The sequence below is a fragment of the Ovis canadensis genome, chromosome 15 (genome assembly GCF_042477335.2).
Source record: "Ovis canadensis isolate MfBH-ARS-UI-01 breed Bighorn chromosome 15, ARS-UI_OviCan_v2, whole genome shotgun sequence".
In the NCBI taxonomy this organism is placed as follows: domain Eukaryota; kingdom Metazoa; phylum Chordata; class Mammalia; order Artiodactyla; family Bovidae; genus Ovis; species Ovis canadensis.
Window position 1 is genome coordinate 37,742,126 of NC_091259.1, and position 18,716 is coordinate 37,760,841.

Sequence of the window (18,716 nt, forward strand, 5' to 3'; positions counted from 1 at the left end):
AGCCCTAACTTCCCTGCCTCATTTCTCTCCAGAAGGAATGGGTAGGAAGGCTGCCTTCTTCACTCCCACGGCAGACCCAGGGGGTGCAGAGGCCCTTGGTGTGTCTCTTGGGCATAAGTCTGACCACAGGTAGAGAAACTGAGGCTGCGAGGGGTGGTGGCCACTGTCTGAGTCCCTCAACTCCTGTCTCTGGTGTGAGTGGGGGCTTTCATTTCATTGTACAATGTGGGACCACCCCCATCCCCCATGTGGAGGTGGAGGTAAAAAGACAAGGCTAGTCCTGCCCCGGGGGGTTAGCCCTGCTGGGGTGAGATTAAACCCAGGAGTCCTCTCTCATACTGGGTACAGTGGTCTCCCACCAGCCCCGTCCGGTGGAGGGGCCTTAACCAGGAGGATATGAGAAGGTCAGGCTGAGCAGAGGAAGGAAGCTGATAAAGACAAGTTTACATCTGCAGTAAGAGAAGGCACTATGGGGTGGAGGGGGTGGACCAGCAATATTGGCGATGACTGAGGCTGGGGAATCCCCCCCTCTCCCTGGCCTGGCCTAAAAATAGGGTTCAGTCTGAGTCTTTGGAGGGGAGGTAAGAGAATTTTTTCCAGTGTCGGGGGCTCTGAGCTGGGAGGAGACTGTGCTAAGGGAGTGAATAAACGGGGTAGGAGGAGGGTGGGGGGCAGTTGCTGCTGAGGCAGCCTCGGGCCAGGAAACCGGATATTGGGGGGCTGGGTGGAAAATGTTGGGGAAGAGATTGAATAGGGGGAAGCGGCCCCTGTCTTGGCCGGACGTGGTCTCACCCATGTCCTTCGCACCTGACTCCAGGCAGGAAGGAGATGTGGCCTGGACTGAGCTGCGCCCCAGAAACACCATGGGAGAGGAGGAGGGTGACTTGTGCTGCTGGTGGTGGGTGGGGCGGGGGGGAGATGGGAGGGGCTATTTTTAAACTTGGAGAAACCGTCAGTGAGTTCATCTCCACCCTGAGTGCTGGAGGAGGCAAAGGCCTCATTGTACAGGGGTCCAGAGAAGGGGCGGGGGAGGGGAGGTGGCACAATGACCGGGATTATATCAGAGCCGGGTGGGGAGAGGAGGGCGCGGGAGGGGGCGTCTCCATCACAGCTGGCCTACTGAACTCCGGGGTCGAGCCAGGCTGGGGCTGGGACAGGGGGGTTTTCCCACTCTCACAGAAGCCCCCTCTTGCGGAGGTGGGATCTGTCTCTGGCATCCGGTGTCGCATCCTGGGGAGGGGGCTGTGGGTGGGATTCCCACAGCCTGGCTTTCCCAGGGACACTGCAGGGTCCGTTCCCAGGCTCCCAGCATTCCAGCGACTCCCCTGGGAGCTGCCGGCCTCTCCTCTCAGCCCCTTCCCTGCTAAGTGGGTGGGGGGAGAGAGGGAAAAGAGGATGTGGCCGCATGGGGACTCTTCCTGGGGATTAGGGACCCATAAACTAGAGGGAGGGTTCGCAGTGAGTGTGGTGTGCAGAGGGGGACCCATCCCTCCCATCCTAGGCCCCAGCCCTGCTGAGCCGTCCCTCGAGCCTGGACTGTCCCCTCTAGTCCTCTCCGACCCCAGGTCCCTCTCCCTCTCCACGTGGGCCGCCCTCCAGCACCCAAGGCCTCAGCCCAGGGGATCCCAGGTCCTGCCCGGGGAGGGCGGGGCATCCGGCTGAGCTTGCCCCAATCCAAACATTACCATAAATGCTCAGGCTGCTGCGGGCCGGGGAGGGGCTCAGGCTGGGGACCTTGGGGGCTCTCCGGAAGCCCCAGATCCGGTCTCCAGGCCTTTCCCAGCGAGGGCCGGTAGAGGTGATTCAGTCTCTGCTTTGGGAAAAGAAGGGGGAGCTGAGTTGAGGGTGGGAGTCGGGTGGAGTTTGGAGAGAGAGCCACATGACATGGGGAGTCCCTGAGCACTGCCTCTGGGGGTTGGGGGGGTGCGCAGAGACCTCTGATGGAGGGGAGGGAAGGATGATCCAGCCAGGATTTCAGCCTCGGACAGGGCTGGGGGCTCCTGTCAGCTGTGATAAAGGATTGTCTTGCTTCTGGTCCTGGGTCTCTGCTCTCTGGCCTCTGAGGACCCAAACGTCTTCCCACTTCTTCCTCCCATCCTAAATTTGGAGAACAGAGCAAGCTGGGGGCAGGGAGGAGGGCAAAGGGCCGGAAGCTGGAGCCTACATCTCTCCCCCTCGGGGAAGTTCACATCCGCTCCCCAAAATACCATCACCCAGGAGGAGGAGTGTCCCCAGAGAGCTGTTTAAATTTTGACTTTGAGTTGTCCCTGAGGAAGGGCCAGCTAGTCTACTGAGAGGAGCCTATAGGAAGCCTAGTGATCCCAGATTCTGCTACACCCCTGGAGACACCTAGAGCTATGAACAACCCAGGGAGAGCCCCGGAGCAGGGGAGCCTTGTTCCACTGCACTCTGGCAGGGCCTGTGACCCCTTCTGTTGTTGCCACAGCTGGCCTTGGAGGTTGCCAGAGAGGTGGGGGGAAGGGAACAGCAAGCTGGGAGGAGAGGGACACTGAACCCTGTCTCCAGGGTCCGCGGCCTCAAGGGAACTTGAAAAGTAGAGAGAACACAGGATTTGGAGTCAGAGAAAATCCCCAGACCAGGTCAGACTGGGCCTGCGTTCTCCCTGGCACCTTCCTTCTATGTCCCAATCACACTGTAAGGAGCTAGTTCAGCTCTGGTCTCCAGTGTGCGAGCACGCACATGTGCCCAGGCCCTTCAGTCGTGTCTGACTCTTTGTGACCCCGTGGGCTGTAGCCCGCCAGGCTCCTCAGTCCGTGGGATTCTCCAGGCAAGAGTACTGGAGTGGGTTGCCATGCCCACCTCCAGGGGATTCCTGACCCAGGGATCGAACCCACATCTCCTGCATTGTAGGTGGATTCTTTTACCAACCGAGCCATCTCAGAAGCGCTTGTCTCCAATACCCGGCTGTAAACTCCATGAAGGAATTGGTGGCTTTGAGATCTCCCTGCCACTTAATTAATCTTGGGTGAGTGGCCAAACCAGTGACTGTTGAGAAGGGACATGGCAGTGCTCAGAATGAGAGAAGCAGCTACTCATAGCTAAGATTTTCACAGGGCTGTACAACTCAGCCCATGACTTAAGGGTCATTTTCATTGCTAATGTTTATCTTGATCTTTGCAACAAAAAATGAGGAAACTGAAGTGAAAAGAGTTACATGACCTAAAGTCGCACAGCCTGTGAGTAATGGAGCTACATTTTCTTCAGTGGGGTAAAATACGCATAACCTAAAACTTACCCTTTTAACCACTTTAAGTGTACAAGTCAGTGGCATCAAACATGCTCACAGTGTTATGCAGTCATCACCTTTGTCTAGCTCCAGAACTTTTTTGATCACTCCAAGGAACTAAAAGTTGAACCAAGATTGATCCAGCTCTCAAATATGGGCCCCCTACCTGTGATAATTTGCAGCTGGATTAAGTAAACACATCATGGAAAAAGAAAGCAACAGATTGAATACCAACAAATTATGTGGTATAAACAGGAAATGCAACAGGGATTCATAAGAGGGAACATCTATGGACGGTGCCTGCACTGGTCAGGAAAGCCTTTCTGAACGTGTGGAGGCTCCAGCGAAAAGTCAGGTTTAGATAGGGGAGGAATGAGGCTAGATCATTCCAAGCAGAGCAAATGGCACAAGGAGAGGAAGGGGGAGACTGAAGAAAGGGACACACACGGTAACAACTGCTTCTTTGGTATTAAAGAGTTTCAGCATCAGCATCTGGCTAGAAGGTCAGGCTGACGCCCGGAGGCCGGCAGACATGAATTGCTGTTTGCACAGCCAGCTCACCGCTTTCACTTTCATTGTATGTTTACTTAGAGTGTCTTGAGGAGCTTCAGCCACCGCTACCACCTATTGGCACCACCCTCATACAAACAGCTGGTGCTAAAATAAAGTGTTACATGGCGAACTAGAGAATCAAGAGGGTAGAGGGTGCATCCACGGGAGAGGTTGGGCACATGAGGTGGGGTAAAGTCATGGGGGGAGGAACTTGGATCTTAAGATAGAAAAGGCAGTGGGGACCCACTGCAAGTTCTTGAGCAATGATGTAACGAAATTGGAATTGAGCTTTATAAGGCTTTCTCCATCCTAAAGGGAATCATCCCAAAGGAAGTCAGTCCAGCCTAAAGGAAATCAGCCCTGAATATTCAGTTGAAGGACTGATGCTGAAGCTAAAACTCCAATACTTTGGCCACCTGATGTGAAGAAATGACTCACTGGGAGAGACCCTGATGCTGGGAAAGATTGAAGGCAGGAGGGCAAAGGGACGACAGAGGGTGAGATAGTTGGATGGCATCATGGACAGGATGGACATGAGTTTGAGTAGGCTCCGGGAGTTGGGATGGGCAGGGAGGCCTGGCGTGCTACAGTCTATGGGGTTGCAGAGTCAGACGACTGAGCCATTGAACTGGAGGGTTTCTCTATTTCTTCTTGCCTGAGAGCGCCCCCTGGTGCCCCTAGTTTAAATTGTTCTCTCATCTCAAGGAAAGCAGGTAGGATGGGAGGATGGAAAAACAGAACTGATCAGTTGGAGAAGCCAGAGTCTTAGGCTTCATTTCAATTCATCCTAAGTGATGCCAACACTGCGGTACAAACAGAGGTGACGTGTGCACAGAGAGGGTTTGCTTTGAAGGAAAAGGGCATTGTGGCAGCTCCTTTCTCTGTCTCATCATTGAATTAGGATGTCGTGTGTCAGATACTAAGCTTGGGGGCGGAGGATGGGATCATAATTTAGACAAGGTTCATGGGCTTAAGAGATTTGTACTCTAGTGAGGCAATGCGTGCTTGGTTGCTTCAGTCGTGTCCGACTCTTTGTGACCCCATGAACTGTAGCCTGCCAAGCTCCTCTGTTCACAGGATTTTACCAAGCAAGAATACTGGAGTGGGTTGCCATGCCCTCCTCCAGGGGATCTTCCTGACCCAGGCGTTAGACCTGCCTCTCTTGCACTGCAGGCAGATTTGTGAACGCTGGGCCACTGAGGAAGTGACGGGGGTAGTGAGGGGGACTGACAAGTAAACAATTAGAATATAATGTGCAAGTACTAGGGTGCACAAATGCAAACAGTTACTTAACTCAGCCTTAAGTGGCCAAGGAAGGCTTCCTGGAAGAGTTGACGCCTACCTTCATTTTAAGGGATAATGGCAGGTAACCGGGTAAATAGGGTATGGTAGCATCCTCTGTGCAGGAGACGGCTAGTGGTTGGTTCATATCCTGCAGGGGAGGAATGAATTTAGTGAGGTATGAGGCCAGATTACACCGGATTTGTAGACCCTGATAAATGGTTTAGCACAGCAGGGTGTGTATAAACGGTTCCAAGCAGGGGATCTCCTGCCTATCAGTTTACCTCCATCTGAGTTCAGGCACAGAGGGACAGAACCAAAGGTCTCATTTTTCTTCTCTTTTTTTAAACTAATGAATTAGGCTGTGCCAGGTCTTAGTTGCCTCATGGGAGATCTTTGTTGCCAAATGCGGGATCTTCTTTTTTAGCTGCAGCATGCAGGATCTTTTTAAAACTGCAGCTTCTGGGATCTAGCTCCTTGACTAGGGATCAGCCCAGGCCTCCTGCATTGGAAGCGTGGATGGAGTCTTAGCCACTGGACCACCAGGAAAGTCCCCCCAAAAGTTCCACTTTCTAAGGTCCTGTCTCCCCTCCCAGATCTGTCCAGTCTCTTGGTGACTGAGGTTGGAAGCATCCAGCCGCTTCTGGGGAGGCTGCTGCTTACCTGGGTTATACCTGCTCTACCTGGGGTATGGCCTTATTTTAACTTTGAACACGCCAATCCATCTGATCATAAAAGCTTCACACTAGAATAAAACATAAGCTTGGGAGGAATCTGGTCCCTTATGTCACCCACCATGACTGAGATTCTCTTGGCAGCTTTCTCCCTGTACCACGTCTGACTTGAGATGGGACACAACACTTCTGAGTCCCCTATCCGCAGTCCTTGAAGTAACTCTACTCAGTGGAGTACTGCACAGCTGTTAAAGGGATAAGGACACTCCCTATATGTTGATATGGAATGATCACTGGAATATAATTTTATTTATTTATTTGAGGCTCATTGACATTTTTATTAAGGTATGGTTGGTGTGGAATATAGTTCTAAATTTAAAAGCTTGATATATAGTGCTATATGTGGAATGCTACCATTTGTATAAAAATAAATAAATATTTTTATATGATCAACATCTATCTGTACTTTCAAATAGAAGTAATTAAAGGAGCAAAACCTCCAATACTTGTGTGGCCAGGTCAGATATAAATGAAGGTTCACATATTGTATGTCAAGCTGTTTGAATTATTTGAAGGATGCTGCTGCTGCTAAGTCACATCAGTTGTGTCTGACTCTGTGTGACCCCACAGACGGCAGCCCACCAGGCTCCTCTGTCCCTGAGATTCTCCAGGCAAGAACAATTTGAAGGCTAGCTAACTCTTAAACATGCTGTACCCTCTTACCTTGACAAATAAGCTTTCTAATGACAAAATTAAAAGATATGTAATGGCACAGTTTTTGTATGACTTAAAGTCAGCAAAATATTCAAGATAATTTAACTTAATTTTCATTATGCATGCCTGGGTGTCCTCAAGAAGGGCCAGCAACGTTGGGATGGATAATAAAGTCACGTGCAACTCATAAGTTATTATATAATATTCCATTAAATAAAATGTTCTTATCTTCATTTTGGCAAAATCCCTAATTACTTGGTGTAATAAAAATCTCATAATGCATATTCTATTGCTAGGAATGCCAAGTTAATTTACTTTTCTTGAGTTATTGTTTTTAGCTGTTTTAAAAAATAAATTTCAATTTAGAGAAGTGTTGCTCCAAACTGAAATTATTACTAACAATTTTAAAGCAATACTTGGATTCATAACTGAATCATAAATTTTGCACCTCACATTTAAACATTATAAAGTAGTCACAGATAATAAATATTTTACCCCTGAAAATATTTTTCATCATGTAAGTCTTTATCATAATAATTTTCAACAGCCTTTGGAGCAATATCTAGATCCATTTGCTGTTTAAATTTTACTACTTGCAAATTATTCAATGCTGAGCTCTTATTTTAAAAAAATACCAGAGTACTGTTTTGTTACGTTTCTTAAAATCTCTCTGCAATTGAAGCTGTAATTTGAACTTGGCCAGAAGTTAGTCTCAAGAGAAATTAGTTTGGGGATTATTTGCATGTAAGTCTTTTCCTTTATGCCCTTGCAAACATTTTTATTTCCTTGTTTTAGCTTCTCTTTTTATATATTTAATTTTATTTTGAAATAATTTCAAACATTCAGAAAGTTTGCAGAGATAGTGCAGACTCCCTGTATACTCTTATTTATTTTTTTTTACGTTTTTATTTTTACTTTATTTTACTTTACAATACTGTATTGGTTTTGCCATACATTGACATGAATCCACCACGGGTGTACATGCGCTCCCAAACATGTACCCCTCTCCCACCTCCCTCCCCATAACATCTCTCTGGGTCATCACGGTGCACCAGCCCCAAGCATGCTGTATCCTGCATCGGACATAGACTGGTGATTCGATTCTTACATGATAGTATACATGTTATAGTGCCATTCTCCCAAATCATCCCACCCTCTCCCTCTCCCTCTGAGTCCAAAAGTCTGTTATACACCTCTGCGTCTTTTTTGCTGTCTTGCATACAGGGTCGTCATTGCCATCTTTCTAAATTCCATATCTGTATACACTTTAGTTAGAATCAAAGATGACTATTAATGTTTTGCACAGATTTTGCTTTTTTCTTTTTTGGCCAAGCTACCTGGCTTGTGGGATCTTAGTCCCTCCACCAAAGATTTGAACCCACACTCTCAGCAGTGAAAACTCAGAGTCCTAACCACTGCACCACCAGGGAGTTCCCCAGATTTTGCTTTTTTATTCTCTCTAAATTAAAATTTATATTAAATTTTAACTAAAATGTTTTATTTGATGTGTGTACATATGTATAATTATTCTAAATCATGAAAGTAGATTGCATACAGTGTGCTCGTAGGTCCCTTTATACTTCAATATTTCCTGAGAAGAAGGATATTGTCCCATATAATCACAATACAGTTATCCAATTTAGAAGATTTAAACTGATACAAAACATTAGTCTATAATCCATATCCAGTTTGACAAGAGTCCCAGACGTCCACTGTGGTGCTGGTCTTTTCCCTCTAGGATAGGATGCAGTCCAGTTTTCTCTACTATCTTTAGTCTTCAGGTCTCGTTATTTCCCTATAATCTGCAACGGTTCCTCAGACGTTGCGTTCATATTTGTCAATCCGGGTTTGTCTGTTGTAATCTTGTGCATGAAGTAGGGTTATGCAACCCAGGCTGAAATATATAAGTAATACATACGTTAGCATCCCGTAATGGTTCTGGTCTGAACCAATTTTTACCATGATGGCTTTATTTATTATGATTTTTAAACTTTTTGGCTACACCCCATAGCATGCAGGACCTTAGTTCCCCAACCAGGGATTGAACCTGCATCCCCTGCATTAGACCTGCAGCATCTTCACCACTGGACCCCTCGGGAAGTCACTCTGATGGTTTGAAATGACAATTTTCGCCCATCAGCCTCCCTCCTTCTGTATCAGTCAGTGTTCCATTGTAAACAAGAGCCCTCCTTTCTAGTTTTTTGTTTATTTATATTCTTTGTAATACATTTGGACTCATGGACTCCTATTTTATTCAGTGGGTTTATTCCATTATGGTCCTTATTCATTTTGATGCTGAAATCAACCCAGATGTGGCCACCTTTGATCTGGCTTCTGCGTTCTCTGACATAGCCACCCCCACCCCCAATCTGCTGGCCCCTGCCCCATAATTTTTGGTGCTACTTAATTTCTGGCAGAATTTTCAACCTTCTACCTTCTCTGTCTATAATCAGCCACTATAATCAACTCTTTTCCCCAGGAACCCTGTTTCTTTTAGTGGGGAATGGTAGAAACCAACATCTGAGTATTAGGTATGCTTCTTGCTTCTAGGGTTTTATTGCTTCTAGGTTCTTTCAATGGACACACATAATTGCATATACTATGTATATAATACACCTAAGCTAATATATAGTATATCTAATATATATATTATTATTATAGAAAGCATGAGTTTATACTGGTAGCTTACAATTTTGATCCAGTTTCATGTGGTTCTCTACCTTCCTGTATTTCATATTCATGTCTCCCTTTATCCAAACGAAGAACTCTGGCTCCCAACAACATTTCAAAATTGTCATACACCATAAAAAGTAAGCCTAGTAAAGTGAGTCCAGGAGGCCTTTACTTCCCCCAGGCTGAGGGTGTGTGGTGTGCTGTTGTCCAGTCATGGCCGACTCTTTGTGACCCCACGGACGGTAGCCCACCAGGCTCTTCAGCCATGGGATTCTCCAGGCAAGAACACCGGCGTGGATTGCCATTCCCTCCTCCAGAGGATCTTCCTGACCCACGGACGGAACCCGGTCTCCTGCATTGCAGGCAGATTCTTTACCGTCTGAGACACAGGGTATACTTCCCTCCTTGCTATGTGGCTATATCACTCATATGAAATTCAGCTGGGTTCATCTGTTTCTGTTTGCATTCAGTTTCTTTTTTTCTCATATTTTGATTTAGTTTAATATTTTAAGTGTGTAGGAGATTAACATGCTTCCAAAAGTCAAAATGACGCAAGAGGATTCCCTGGTGGCCCAGTGGTTAGGACGTGGCGCTCTCACTGCTGTGGTCCAAGAACTAAGACTCTATAATCCATACAGGCGGGACCAAAAACAATTTCCAGTATTTTGCAATTATAAATAATGTGACAATAAATTTTCATTTTGTTGAAAGTGTCTTAACGGTACATTCCTAGAGGTGGATTTCTGGGTCAAAGGGTAAAAGCATAAGTAGAGTTTTTTGTTTGTTTCTTTAATTGTGATTTAAAAAAAAGGTAAAATTTAACTCCTTTGCCATTTTTAAACATACAGTTCAGTAGTGGTGAGTGCTTTGCTGTACCCAGTCTTTTCAGTTGTGTCTGACTCTTTGCGACCCCGTGGACTGTAGCCCACCAGCTCCTCTGTCCAGGGCATTTTCCAGGCAAGAATACTGGAGAGGGTTGCCATGCCCTCCTCTAAGGGATTTTCACGACGCAGGGATCGAACCCGTGTCTCCTATATCTCCTGCATTGCAGGCAGATTCTTTACAGTCTGAGCCACCAGGGAAGCCTGGAGAATTGCAAATTAAAACAGTGAGATGCAATGCACACCTATTGGAATAGCTAAGTTCAAAAACGTGGGCAACACCAAGTGCTGGAGAGCACGTGGAGCGATAGGAACTCTCATTCATTTCTTATGGGAATGCAAAATGGCACAGCCACTTTGGAAAACAGTTTGGAAGTTTATTATAAAGTGAAACATACCTTTACTATAAGATCCATTAATCACGCTCCTTGGTATTCACCCAAATGAATTGAAAACTTAGTTCTACACAAAACCTCCACATGGGTGTTTGTAGCAGATTTATTCATAATTGTCAAAACTTGGAAGCAATCGCGATGTCCTTTAATAGGAGAATGGATAAACAAACTGGTAGCTGCATCCATACAATGGAATTACGCAGGGATTAAAAAGAAGTGGGCTATCAAGTCACAAAAAGACATGGAGGAAGCCCGAATGTTTATTGCTAAGAAGATAATTTGAAAAAACTACATACTGCATGATTCCAGCGATATGACATTCTGGAAAAGGCAAAATGAAGAAGATGGCAGAAAGATCAGTGATGGCCACGAAGTGGGGCTGGAGGGGAGGCAAGAAAGGGTCATCCTTGTGGAGCACAGGGGATTTCTAGGGCAGGGAAAATACTTTGCATGATATTGTAATGGTAGGCCATGGTATAATACATCTGTCAAAACCCATAGGATCTACAGCAGATTTCAGGGTTTTTCAAAATATTTATTTTTATTTATGTATTTGGCTGTGCTGGATCTTCACTGCGGCATGTGGGAATCTTTAGCTGTGGCATTTGGAATCTAGTTCCCTGACCAGGTATAAAACTCCACCCCTCCTGCATTGGGAACTTGGAGTCTTAGCCACTGGACTACCAGGGAAGTCCCTATAGGATGCACCACATTAAAAGTGAGCACTAATGTAAACTATGGACTTCAGTTAGTAATAATAATGTATTAGTATTAGCTCATCAATTGTGAAAAAACAAAGAAACTAAACAATCAAACTTAGGTTTAGATTTGTTAAACTTTTCTCAATATTATTAAGAAACAGTCCCTCTCAAACATCTGTGGGTAGCACACATTCAAGAATAATTTCATTTTCCACTTGGGACCACGTGGAAACTATTTGAGAGCTTTCTGTTGTTTTGCTTAACTCTTCAAGTTCTTTTAGTATCATGTGTTAATTAAATCTACTTGTTTTAATAGCATTTAGCCAATATTCTCATCATGTGTCCTAGAGTGTTGTAAAGTCAAATGTGATATGTGTTTTCCTAAGATATTTCATCTTTGGGAAGATCCAGAAAATTCTGTATATAATCTTTTTAATGTTCCAAAGAAAGCCATGATGACCACAATTGAGGTTAGGTCATAGTAACAAATAACTATGTGCCATACATGGCATACGGCACAAAAAAAGGTTTCTGGATTTTCGTGAAAAAATGACCTTGTTCATTTTATTTTTACTAATTGTGTCCATCTTTATTTTTACTAACCGTGTCAATCGCATTATCAACTTACCTTCAACATTCTTTTAAATCAATGCCTAAAATCGTAAGTTGCTTTTCTTCAGTCCTTCCTGTAAATCAGAATAGGACTAAAGCCAATAAAATCATGAGCATGTTTCATTTAGACTCATATATAGACAAATTTTAAAAAATATGAATTAATATTACAAATGTTCCTCAGCCACTATTGCATATACCACATTAATTTCGGAGTACTTCTGGAACCACAAATTGGAACAGGAGGAAAAGCAAGAGGATTTGACTAGTTAATTAACGTATTTCTTTTCTTCCCTAAGTGCTTCAGTGGCTGAAATCCTCCCGTGGCACAAACCATAGAACTTTGTGTCATTTGGATACAGTCACCTCATGTTTCCAGGACATGGGTTATGAGATGTGAAGTGCTTCTCTGGGCCTGAACAGTGTTATTACTAGAGCCAATGTTTAGGGTTTGGGTTCTCCTGTACCAGTGCCAAGCCTCAGATGCCGATTGAGGAAAACAGTTTTCAGTGTGTTTGCGATTTGTGGGGCTTAGGGTGTTACTCGAAGGGAATGGGGTGGAGGGGCCAGGGTGAGAGCAAACTGTGGAGCCCTATACCCAGGTCACAGGACAGCAATCTCTGCCACTAACGGAGCCCTGTATCTACCACTGCCATAAGCCTTCGGATCTAAACTAGCCAGTTCCCTGACCCCATATTAGGTAAAATACCCACCCAATGCATCCTAAAAAGTGAAGTGTTAGTTGCTCAGTGATGTCTGACTCTTTGTGATCTCATGAACTGTAAGCCCGCTAGGCTCCTCTGTCCCTGGAATTCTCCAGGCAAGAATACCGGAGTGGTTGGGTAGCCATTCCCTTCTCCAGGGGATAGATCAAACCTGCATCTCCTGCAGGTAGATTCTGTACCATCTAAGCCACCAGGGAAATGGCCATAGTATCTTAACCAATCACTAATGCCACGCTAGTAAAGAAATGCTCGAAATTCTCCAAGCCAGGCTTCAGCAGTACATGAACTGTGAACTTCCTGATGTTCAAGCTGGTTTTAGAAAAGGCAGAGGAACCAGAGATCAAATTGCCAACATCTGATGGATCATCGAAAAAACAAGAGAGTTCCAGAAAAACATCTATTTCTGCTTTATTGACTATGCCAAAGCTTTTGACTGTGTGGATCACAATAAACTGTGGTAAATTCTGAAAGAGATGGGAATACCAGACCACTTGACCTGCCCCTTGAGAAACTTATATGCAGGTCAGGAAGCAACAGTTAGAACTGGACATGGAACAACAGACTGGTTCCAAATAGGAAAAGGAGTACGTCAAGGCTGTATATTGTCACCTTGCTTATTTAACTTATATGCATAGTACATCATGAGAAACGTGGGGCTGGAAGAAGCACAAGCTGGAATCAAGATTGCCGGGAGAAATATCAACAACCTTAGATATGCAGATGACACCACCCTTATGGCAGAAAGTGAAGAGGAACTAAAGAGCCTCTTGATGAAAGTGGAAGAGGAGAGTGAAAAAAGTTGGCTTAAAGCTCAACATTCAGAAAACTAAAATCATGACCTCTGGTCCCATCACTTCATGGGAAATAGATGGGGAAACAGTGGCTGACTTTATTTTGGGGGGCTCCTAAATCACTGCAGATGGTGATTGCAGCCATGAAATTAAAAGACGCTTACTCCTTGGAAGAAAAGTTATGACCAACCTAGATAGCATATTGAAAAGCAGAGACATTACTTTGCCAACAAAGGTCCGTCTAGTCAAGGATACGGTTTTTCCAGTGGTCATGTATGGATGTGAGAGTTGGACTGTGAAGAAAGCTGAGCGCTGAAGAATTGATGCTTTTGAACTGTGGTGTTGGAGAAGACTCTTGAGAGTCCCTTGGACTGCAAGGCGATCCAACCAGTCCATTCTGAAGGAGATCAAACCTGGGATTTCTTTAGAAGGACTGATGCTAAAGCTGAAACTCTAGTACTTTGGCCACCTCATGAGAAGAGTTGACTCATTGGCAAAGACTCTGATGCTGGGAGGGATTAGGGGCAGGAGGAGAAGGGGATGACAGAGGATGAGATGGCTGGATGGCATCACCAACTTGATGGACGTGAGTTTGAGTGAACTACGGGAGCTGGTGATGGACAGGGAGGCCTGGCATGCTGCGATTCATGGGGTCGCAAAGAATCGGACATGACTGAGCGACTGAACTGAACTGAACTGAACTGAACTGAATGCCACCCTTCCAGTAGGAATTTTCTCAGTCTTGAGGCTATAAAAATTGCCTACTAGCCCTTGAAAGGGGTTGGATTTCTCTTGAGCCAGCTCTCTGTTCTGTGTCTCCCACTCTAATAAACTTCAGTCTCTTCTCATTCTGCCTCATATCTGGAAACTTTTCCAATCCACACACAGACCAAGACACAAACCTTTTAGGAATATACCGTTTCATATAGTTTGACTTTGGGGATCTGGTAAATGATCTGCATAATTAAAAGGCCAAATTAAATCAAAAAGGAAAAAAAATATCAAACTCTTAAGACCATGGCAGTGATATGGATTTTACTGAACACATGATGGGAAGATAAAAGGGAGGGTTATAGGAGACACAGCGCCACAAAGCAAAACTCCTAAATTAGACAGTCTTTCTGGTTTCACCCCATCTCTTCAAGCCTGAACAACCTCTAAAAACCCCCTCTGTTGTCCCAGCTCGTATCTCTCACCTAGCAGCACAAAAGCCCTGCGCTTGGCACAACAGCAGAAACCAGCTGTTGTTGTAGCAGGCCCCTGGGCAGATGCCTGAGCATTTTAGATCATACCACTGTATCTTCCATGACACAATTCTGCAAGGATAGCGCCTCCAGGCATTAAGTTTTCTCCAGATCTGGTTTCTTTTTTCTCAATCACTACAACTCACACTCATAAGCAATTTGAACTTCCTACCTAAAGTCAGTTGCTGTTGGTTCTTTCTTTTTCAAATTTAATTTTATTCATCGACTTAATTAATTATGTATTTATGTATTTCTGGCTGGGTCTTCGTTACCGCGCAGACTTTTCTCTAGTTTCGGCAAGTGGGAGCTAGTCTCTAGCTGCAGTGCGTGGCCTTCTCGTTGCAGCGACTTCTCATATTGCAGAGCACAGGCTCTAGGGCACATGAGCTTCAGTAGTTGCGGCTCCCAGACTCTACAGCTCAGGCTCGATAGTTGTGGCGCATGGGCTTAGCTGCTCCGTGGCATGTGGGATCTTCCCGGATCAGGGATTGAACCCACGTCTCTTGTATCAGCAGGTAGATTATCACTGGACTACCAGGGGAGCCTGGTGTTAGCTCTTTTGACCAATACTCTCGAGTCTTCCAGCCTCCAAAGAGAAGATGGGGATTTCCCTGGTGGTCCAGTGGCTAAGACTCCATTCTCCCAATGCAGGGGACCTGGGTTTGATCCCTGGTCAGGGAACTAGTTCCCACATGCTGCTACTAAGGCCCAGAGCAGCCAAATAAATAAAAATAAACATTAAAAAATATTTTCAAATAGAGATGACCCCTGCTTTGGCAACAGTGGGTTTGAACTAGCTGTTATCTGAAACACAGTCCTGGAAGAGAAAGAAATATTATCAAGTCAGTAGAGATAGTGCTTAAGTCCAAACCACAACAATCACCTCAAAGGGAATGTTTACAACCTCTCAGAATCAAGAAGTGCCTTGGTTTTCCCAAGCAGTAGGGAGGAGGGGGGTGTCGTCCCAGCACTTCATTTGCTCTGTGGTCACATGGTACTTTATATTTCTAGCATAGGGATGGAGAGCATTTTGCAGTAATTCACCCATAGTAATTTACCCAAAGAATGTTGACCACAGGTAACCTCTGGCTGTCTACTGCTGGAATGCCAACAGAGTCAAAGGCTGTGTCTTGTTTAAGGATGTCTCAGATCACAAAGGTAAGGCCTTGGTCCCAGGCTAATGGAAATACTGTCTTAGAGGATCCTGCCAGCTTCAGGGTCTTTCTCGGTGCAGAAAGCTGGCTGGTTAAGTACACACAGTGTAGGCACAGCAAATTTGCTGAGTTTGATTTTGGACACATTGAGTTTGAAGCACCAGTAGGCTATTCAGCAGCTGTTCAGGAAGCAGCTGGAACCTGAACTTTGAAGGACAAATTCAGGCTGAAGACACAGATTTGGGAATCACTGGTAGAGAGGAGAGGGGGCCATGGTGAGCACAGAAAGAAGACAGGAGAGGGTAATGTCCAGAGGCCAACGGTGGAGGAAGTCACTGGTGTCAAGTGCTTCAGGAAGATAGATTAAAAACACAATAGTATTCATTGGACAAGCAAAATTTTTGAAGAGGACAGGTTATGGGTGGTGGGATCAAGTATCTTGAAGAGGAGATGGGCATTTTCGCTAAGATTTCAGATTAGGGGAAAATGAAAAAAAACACACACACAAAAAAAACCCACCAGCAACAATAACCACAACAGACTGTGATATGGACAGAAGGTTAAACAAATCTTTATATTATTCTCCTTTGTGTAGAGAAATGAGGATTTTGTGGCTACAGTTTAGAGGGAATTGGGGGTAGAAACAGACTATTCTGTATATCAAACAACAATGGAGGACTTCCCTGGGGGTCCAGTGGTTAAGAATCTGCCTACCAATGTAGGGGACATGGGTTCGATCCCTAGTCCCAGAAGATCCACATGACAAGGGGCAACTAACCCTGTGAGCTGCAATTACTAAGCCCGGGCTCCACAACTACTGAAGCCCACATGCCCTAGAGCCCGTAGTGGGCAACAAGAGAAGCTGCCTCAGTGAGAAGACCGAGCACTACAACTAGAGAGAGCCTGCATGTAGGAATGACGATCCAGTGCAGTAGAAATAAACAAACAAATAATAACAGTGGAAAGTTGGAGTCTGGTGGTTCGAGAAAGGGAAATCTCAAAAGGAAGAGGAAGACAAAGGGAAAACATGTCTCAGAGAAAACATGAAGTTGGGGCCTGACAGATGTGAGAGAGAAGCTAGAGAAAAGCGCGGGGAGTTTAGAAACTGCACTATGTTCTAACCTGTACTGGGAGCCACCTGTCTCGAAAAGGTGTGCAGAATATTTCAGCCTTGAATCAGTGGTGCTTTGGGAAAGAAAGGATTCAGGCAGTGTCCAGGGTGGGGTGATGGAGACACTTTAAGAAGAAGTCTTAAAGACAGTTTAAGAAGAGTTTACTGTGCCAACTAAAAACTGTCACTAGCCACCAGTCACTGAACTTTGACATACCCTGAAGGGAATTCAGAACCAAGAGCAGGAATGAGGCACTCTGTGCTCTGGGGAAAACAGGCAGAACAGGCCTTCAGATAGTTATTTTCAGGAGATTTTATGAACACAAATTCTTGCACCTTCTTATATCTAAAAAAGCACTACAATCGTTAATGGAGATATCTGTTTCTCATGACTAGCAGCAAACCTCCTGTGACCAGCAGCAGCCTTCTGTAAAAACATGTGTGAAAAGATTGCACACAATGGAGTATTACTCAGCCGTTAAAAAGAATTCATTTGAATCAGTTCTGATGAGATGGATGAAACTGGAGCCGATTATACAGAGTGAAGTAAGCCAGAAAGAAAAACACCAATACAGTATACTAACACATATATATGGAATTTAGAAAGATGGCAATGACGACCCTGTATGCAAGACAGGAAAAAAGACACAGATGTGTATAACGGACTTTTGGACTCAGAGGGAGAGGGAGAGGGTGGGATGATTTGGGAGAATGGCATTCTAACATGTATACTATCATGTAAGAATTGAATCGCCAGTCTATGTCTGACGCAGGATATAGCATGCTTGGGGCTGGTGCATGGGGATGACCCACAGAGATGTTATGGGGAGGGAGGTGGGAGGGGGGTTCATGTTTGGGAATGCATGTAAGAATTAAAGATTTTAAAATTAAAAAAATAAAAAACTAAAAAAAAAAAAAGACTGCATGTCTGCCCAATTACCTACCAAAATTACGTATATATATTCAGCTCCCCTCTTACCTCTTCTGAGCAGTTCCTCAGAACTATCCGAGAGACTGTCTGCTGGCCTATAGTCCTCGTTTTACCCTAAGTAAAACTTAACTCCCAACTTTCTTGTTGTGCATTGTTTTCAGGGAACAAATGCAAGCAGGAAATTAAAGCAATAGAGGCCAGGGGGAGGCTCAGACCCCCAAGTATCCTTGGCTTTAGTAGAGAAGACCAGGCTCTCAATGTATTTGGGATAGGATCTTAGATATTTTGAATATTATTTGAATATTTTAAAAAGGGATACAATTTTGAGGCCACTACTAAGGCTGCCCAGGTGTTTAAGTAAACAAATGAATAGGGCCTGGGCTAGGAGTGTGAGCTATTTCCACCCTGTGACCTCTTTTTCTTACTGACAATGAGGTAATCTCCTGAGGATGCTGAGAAAACGTGACAGAGCTTGAGGAAACAGTTTGGAAATAGCAGCTTGGGAATCCCCTATCACAATCTGTTTCCCTTTAAACTGCTTGTGGGCAGGCAGGTCTTAAACATTTTTTGCATCCCCAGTGCATGTGTAGCAGCTCAATACACGACGGAGAAAATGGATGAATGGAAGACAAGTGACTGAGTCTGGCTGTGGAGGTGGTGCAATCCTAAAGCCTGGTTCAGAACAGTGACCACCAATCCGGACTTTAAAAAAAATCAAGGCTGGAGGCGAAGAGAAAGAACAGCGCCCGTAACAGCGCCCGTAATAGCGCCCGTAATAGTTCCTTTAGAATCCACCTACCAATGCAGGTGACTCAAGAGACGCGGGTTCGATCCCTGGGTCAGGAAGATCCCTTGGAGTAGGAAACGGCAACCCACTCCAGCATTCTTGCTTAGGAAATCCCATGGACAGAGAAATTTGGCAGACCACAGTCCGTGGGGTCGCAGTCTGACACGACTGAGCCATGGAACACACACACACACACACAAAGTCCTGCTCCTTTACGGGGCGGGGCTGGGGCGATTCGCCTCT

General features: G+C 45.2%; 1 long non-coding RNA gene across 1 annotated transcript; it reads right to left on the reverse strand.

Moving 5' to 3' along the window:
• Positions 1-14,266: 14,266 nt before the first annotated feature.
• Positions 14,267-18,705, reverse strand: LOC138420396 (uncharacterized). Its single transcript, XR_011249230.1, has 2 exons — positions 18,486-18,705; positions 14,267-15,307 (listed from the first exon to the last, which is right to left on the reverse strand). It is a non-coding gene; the product is annotated as an uncharacterized lncRNA (long non-coding RNA).
• Between the last annotated feature and the right edge of the window lie 11 nt (positions 18,706-18,716).